This window comes from Megascapheus bottae, chromosome 13 (assembly GCF_031878675.1).
Source record: "Megascapheus bottae isolate mThoBot1 chromosome 13, mThoBot2.hap1, whole genome shotgun sequence".
NCBI lineage: Eukaryota > Metazoa > Chordata > Mammalia > Rodentia > Geomyidae > Megascapheus > Megascapheus bottae.
Window position 1 is genome coordinate 45331853 of NC_143521.1, and position 7384 is coordinate 45339236.

Below are 7384 nucleotides of genomic sequence, written 5' to 3' on the forward strand. Positions count from 1 at the left end.
TAAAGTATGCCCAGTGCAATTTGAGAGACTAAGAATCACCAATTATACAAGGCATACTTTACCAATAAGTATTCATCGTTCATCTGAACTTCACAGGTAATTGGAATTCGTGTATTTTCACTTGTACACCCTAGGTGGGGAGAAAGGATGAAATCATGTGTAGTAAAGATGAAGATGGTCACATACAGCCACCATGGCAGACATCGGCCTTCTGCTCTTCCATGAGATGATGACAACCAGGTACCACTTTGATTTTGTTGTAAGTTCCATTTCAAGGAAAACATAGTCATGGCTCTAAGATGACTTTATCAGGCTGATGTAGTTCACTGGTGCAGGGGATGGCAACCTGTGATTGGCAAGCTATAGATTTACAGACCTAGCTTCCGAGACCTGGCTTCAAAGACTCAGTGCTTCCCCTAAAATGAAGCTGATATCTCAGCTGTGTTCATTTTCTCTATGCCACATAGGGACAAGAAAGAAATCCAGTATTGTTCTCTAATCCCAGTGGCCTCTCAGCTCCCCTAATCCTGTAAAACAGCTAATCAACAAGCAAACACCTTGGACTTTACTACACCCTACCCAATCAAACTGAACTTACCCAAAGGGAATGACAGACATCCCCAGTTCAGGTTGTTAGACCAAAAACAGAGAGTCCACATTGTGAGAGGTCAAATGGTGAGCCTCTATTGGAAATCCTACAGCTGCAGGTGGACTCGTCACAAAGACTTGCAGCCCCTTGAATATGCTTAATACTGGCAGAAAACTGAGCCATGGCAGTCATAAAGCAAAGAAAGAGTAGAAAAGCAATACCAACACCCTGGATCAACTCCATAAAGTGCTGAAGTAGGACACCATTGAGACCAGAGGACAGCTAGGAGAGAGGAGATATGAGGCATGGCATTATGGTGCCTGAACTGGTCTAGGCTCAAATAGGGACAGAGTCAGGGGGCAGGGCCACAGGAAACCTGAGAAGCTTGCCAGATGGAGGCACAAAATGGACAAGTTAAGTAACCTAGCATTGAAGTCCAGGCCCCTCCCTCTAGGAATTCAGACACACCCATCCCCTGGGGGTGGAGCTTCCCTGCCTCTACCATGAAGACAAGATGGCACAAGTTAACCCCAATTCCCTATCATCCACCATGCCAAGATGGTGCCCCTTAGACCCAGTCTCATTTCAATGTTACCCCAAACAAATCTTCATAATTTTCATATTCCCTTTTTGTCTTACTCTAGCCTGTAACCAAAAGATCAAGGAAGCTAGACTTCTTTGACCATTTAGCCTTTTACTACAGTACAGAATTCTGAAATATGGTAACACAGGAGCCCAGGGGTCCTTTTAATTGTTAATTCAGACATCAGACCTCTATTCTAATTGATCCTAATTGGTTCCATGGTCCATCTTGTATACAGTGACTTCATAGGAAGTCCTGCTTGCTCTTCAGAGTCTCTCAGAACACAGACTACTGGTTTGAGTAAAATGATTCTCCATCATACGAGATTAACTAAGTGTTGCAGGACATTTGTCATTCCTATTTCCTCTTCCTAAATACTATAGTCCAGATCATCCCTGATTGGTACTAAGTGCATCTGTTATTGGAGGGGCATCTCCTCCACAGTTGAGAGCCACAATGGTGTCCATTGTCCCTCAATCACCATTGTTGAGGTGGGCAGAATGACTTGGTCCAGGCAGTGAGATATAAGGAAAGGTGTGCTGGGCGTTCCTGAGACAAGTTCCCTTTGGATGTAGTTCCCAATTGGATGTAGTCTGGTAGGCACATAATATCTGAGTTGCTAAAGTTATTTTTCTACCCAAGAGGACAAAAGCAATATAAAACCTATCAAGACACAAATGCAGAAAATCCCTGGGTCTGGGATGAGATCATGAATCTACTGAAGGTAGTGAATTCTGCAACTGCCATATCTTAAGTTTCTTGTCAGGAAGGTATGGAATTCTTCTTGTGTAAGCCTCTGAGAGGGAAATTCTCAAGGCACAGGTAGCTTAGAGTCTCCAGACTCTTGTGTCATTGTACTTCTGAAGGAAGGAAAAACAAAGCTCCAAGGAGGCCAGAGGAGTGTGAGACGCTAAAGACAAGGTCGATACACTGGTGCAGCTGAAAAGAGGAGACTAGAGTCAGAGAAATTGGAATTTGAACCCTAATTTTAATTAACTAGCTCTGTGACCTTGGGTATAACATTTTTATTAGATTTTTTTTTACTGAAAACTGAAAATTGGAATTACTGAAGTTGCCACACCACACTAAAATTCCAAATGTGCTTCCACATCCCGTGCTCTCTTATCTCAGCTGCCATTTCCTATCCCAATTAAGGCACTGTCCTCCAGTTCTATCAACTCCAATGCCTTGATATGTGATTCTTATAGAAATGTTATTTGGGCCAATGATCGGTTTCAAGATCTGTAGTATGTTTGTGTCTTTTTATGCACACAAAATAAATCTGATTCTAATTGAAATATCAAAAGGCAATTGGGAGACATGCACTGTTAAAATTACCTACTTTCTTTCTCAAAGCAATCTAGTCCACTTCTCAAATCAACAGTGGGTAAAAGCTAACCTTGCACATTCCATTCCATCCTGTTCAACTTCTTATGAATGTTTACGTGCAGAAAAATAAAAATGACTTGCCTTCATCTACTCAAGGGTATTACATAAGCCACATAGATGCTGTATTCTCTAGTGCCATCTAGAGGATTCCAGACTTTAAAAAAAAGAGGAACCAAACGACCAGCTGGGAGAGAAAAACGAGCAATGAGCAATCAGCTATGACTGGCAAAGTACTTTCTTAGACCTATATGGTCATATTTAGAAAATCTTTTAGTGTAGATTGAACAGATAAGCAAAGTCACACATGGTGTTGTATATGTGGAAAGTGTAAGGAAATTTTCCTCACTGAAGTCAAGATCTCTTTTTCAAACCCAAGTGAAGCCATGTGTGTTAATATTAGGTATGTTCAAGAGACACAGAGTACTTATATTAAATGCCTATTGATGCTCAAGAAAAATAAAAGTTAGTGATATGGTCAAAGCCTTTGTGTCTCCACCTTCAGCCCCTAATCTAATGCCTAGAGATAGAAGACACTATATGTTCCTGTAATTGGTCATGTTTGGATAATGTTTAGATAGTAATTTTTGATGATATATACTGTCTATTTCTAATTAAATAACACATGCCTGTTAAGCTAAATAAGTACATGTCTACAGTGGTCCAAATGTCTATTTTTATGGTAGTTCTGTACTTTTTTTTACGTATTATTACAATAATCCATTGCCCAAAACCTCTGATATCTATCAATGTTTAACACTCATTTTACAGATAAGAAAATTGAAATTAAGGCAGGTAGAATGCCTTCGCCAAGGTAACACACAGGAAATATCTGAACAATGTGTCAAGTATAAATTCACTCCAGCCTCCACCAGCATGCAATGAAACCAATGAAATGCAAGTTCAAACACAGCATTTAAATATAATTACTAAATATCTTAGTGACCATCTCAATAAAAGAAGAGAGTATTAGGCACAAACACATGCAATCCTGATATTTAACCATTTTTTTGATCTATAAAATGGAAATTCTGGCTGGGAATCAGTGACTTACACCTGCAAATCCTAAGAAGGCTAAGATCTGAGGATTAGGGTTCAAAGCCAGCATTGGCTGGAAAGCCTCAAGACTGTTCTTCCCAATTTACCACCAAAAAGCTAGAAGTGGAACTGAGCTGTGTCTCAAATGTCAGAGCCCTAGTCTTGAACAAAAATGCTCAGGGAGAGCACCCAGGCCCTGAGTCCACGCCCCAGGACCAGCACAAGAAAAAAAGAAAAGAAAAGAAAAGAAAGGAAAGGAAAGGAAAGAGGCCAGGCACTGATGGCTCACGCCTGTAACCCAAGCTACTCAGGAGGCTGACATCTAGGGATCAGCCCAGCCCAGGCACTAAAGTCCATAAGACTCGTATCTCCAATTAACCACCAGAAAACTGAAAATGGGGCTGTGAATCAATTGGTAGAGCACTAGACTTGAGCTGAAGAGCTCAAGGACAACATCCAGGCCCAGAGTTCAAGCCCCACGACAAAAATAAAGAAAGACAAAGAAAAAGAAAAGGAAATTCTGTGTGATTCAATGCAATAGTTTTAAGTTCGAGTCTGTTTCCCTTTAAGGCTGATAAAAAGAACCTTATGTTATGTACCATTTCATTTACCTTGAGTTTTTCATGGTCTCTTAGCTAATGCAAGCCCCATCTAATTAAACTGGATTACCACCAAGGAGAACACAATTTCCTCATGTATACTTATGTGCTTGTCAAGGCCAGGCCTCTCCACAGCACCTCCAGGTTGTATTGATCCTTTTTATCCCACAAGTACTTCATGACAGTAAGCACTAGAGAGGCAGTTCCAGCACCATTTTTTCAGAGCCACATTGTTTAATGTCTGGCTTGAATAAATGTTCTTTCTTAGATGGTTCATTTAGCTAGAAAAAGTCTCCATGCCAGAGTAAGTAGAGGAAGGTTATACAGTGGTCAGGAATAGATAATGAGTTACAGGATATATCTAAAAATGAGGCAAAGATAAAAAAGCACTGGGTATTACACAATTACTCTCAACCAACTGGGTATAACTTTCAATAAACCATGCAAAGACCATGTCTCTGAAACTAAAGATGATCAGGGCTTTTCAGCTTCCGCTCTAATAAAGCTAATGACTTTGGCTTAATATACAAAGGGTATGTGGTTTAAAACCAAGATTTTATCATCTACATGCACTAAAATATTTTTCTCCATTACTTTCTACTGCAATAGGGAGAAAAGAAATTCATATACACAGATACACAGCTTTTTCCTTTTCTAAAATGCATTATCTACTTACTAAGTAGAAAACACATTGCAGACACTAAAAGGAAAGAAATGAGGAATGAACAAAAAAGAAGCCACAGAAATGAATATGAATGCTCTTGTTTCCATAGCCTACAAAGCTTTCTTGAGTGATTGTTGTTCTTAATGTACTATATTATTTCTCTTCTCCTTTGTTGCCCTCTGGTTAAATCTCATATTGTTACGGTATCTGACTTTGTTACCTGGTATATTGCATATATGTTTATTTGAAATAAGAAAGAGAAGGGGGGAAACAAGATGATTGAGAGGTGGTGGCGGGGAGGCAAATGGGGAAAAACATAAGTGTGTGAGAAGTAATGCACCTATTTGGTGAACGTAGCTGTAACACCTTTATACATTACCTCAATAATGAAAAAAAAAAGAAATGAATGTGGATGTACTTTGTAGAAAACAAAAAGACAGACAAAAGAAATTTTAAAACTTGGAAAGCATAGTACATCAAGCAAGAAGAATGAGAGCAACAAGTTCTAGCTCCTTTGACATATTCAACAAACTGAAATGAAATTACAATTGCTCTCATTATTCCAGAAGACTGGATTCTAATCATTTGATGGTGACTCTGGAGAGTGCTGGGGCCCAAGATTTGTGCATATTAGAAACATCTTACTAATGACAAAAAGAGACAAGCCTTCTGTGGAATGAGCTGGTATATTTCTGCCCTGTCTTTTCAGAGACTTGGCAATGATTGTCTTGTTTGTCTCTTATTCTTATTCCCAACTCAGTAAAGAATTCTTGGCAATGTATGTCAACACTACTTTCTCTACTACTGTCTGTCTTCCATTACTCTTCATTCCCGCAAATCTCCTCATTCTTAGCTCATAAAGCTATAAAGAAGCTTTATGTCCTGCATGGGCAAGTTGTCAAGTAATGGTAAAGATGACAATTTTACCCAGATTCTACCCAATAGAAAACACTCACTACACAGTGCCATACAAATCATCTACAAATCAATTCCAAGAAATTCCTCTTGAAAGATGATGAAAGCCAAAGATTCAACAGATGAAGGTACCATGATTCTCTTGCAGCATTTTTAGTGTATAAAAGGTTTCTTTGTAACAATTAGACCTCCTGGCCACAGATTTCTGTGTGTTCCAAACAAAAACACTCAAAAGAATTTGAAGACTTCATTTTAATTTTTACCCTGTCATAACATATATTCATGTTTGGGGAAGTGAGCTGACATCACCAAGTCCTAATATTACCAGTAAACAAAATAAGGGGGTTGCAACAGTCCTCTAATGGAATTTTTCCAGGTCCTGTTGGATATTTGAGAGAAACATTACTCCTACCAGAAAGACTTTGTAGGTTGTAGGCACTAAGTGAAATATTTAGTTTGAGGTATTATGTTCTCTGGTCATTAAGATTAAAATACCTGGCTTGGTTCGATTTCTAGTTTGTTTACCACTACTGTTTTTTGAGTGTTTGATTCCATAAGCTTAAATAAGTACAAACTTCTCTAAGCTTTATAAACCTATGAGTAAACTGAACATAATAATAGCATATTAATAAAAATAGAATAATAACTAAAACAAACACATTAACACCATAGTGGTCATTTCCTAGCCATATAACTATTACTATGACTGATTGGCCAACAACCTTCCACATAGTGATTCAGGAAACCAGACTCCTGCTACTTTGTATATTTGCTATTCATCATAGTCTCCATAGAAGAGCAGAGAACACAGCTTTATTCTTTATAAAACATGTGCTATAGATAACCCAACTTTGCCATTCTAGTATAAAAGATTTCACTGACAACATATAAACAGATCAAATGTTCTTCAGTGAAACTTTTTTTCCCAGATGGTTCTTGACTTACAATGGGAGATACTGAGCATGCAAAGCTACTTTGTAAATTGTAATCTGCTATGCATATGTGAAGTTTGATATTATTATTACTACATGCAATATCTGCATGAATCCCTTATGATAAGAGAAGAGTAGCCCCTTTAAGAAATAAGCTAGCTTATGGGCATTCAAGGTACCTAGAATTTTGGGTTTAAGCAGAACATACAACTATAGTTTAAAAGCTAGAGAATCATACACCTTTCATCCACCTTAGGTGGCTTGAAGTGACCCACAGATTTCTCTGGCTCCATGGTAGAGACAAGTTTTGCATGCATTAAAGCAACTATTGGGATTGAAGGCATGCCTGCCAATAAATGATAAACATCAGATACTAAGTTCAAGTCCCAGTCTTGGATAAAAAGAGGAAAAAAACAACGACTAAAGCATTTTGCAGGTTATCTCCATTCTCAGATTATGTGTTGTAGAAGTGGCATTTATTTGGGGCCATTTACTCTTCAATGCCAGAGACAATAAGATGAAAATATAAAAATGAAATTATTCTTAGTATTAACTAATTAGCTAGAAATCCATGATTAATATTCTCTGAGAGCAAAGCTCTGTGCTAGGGAGATACGACACATCAGAAAGCATATAAACCAAGATTTAAAAAAAAATCAGTTCTCAATGTGATCCATT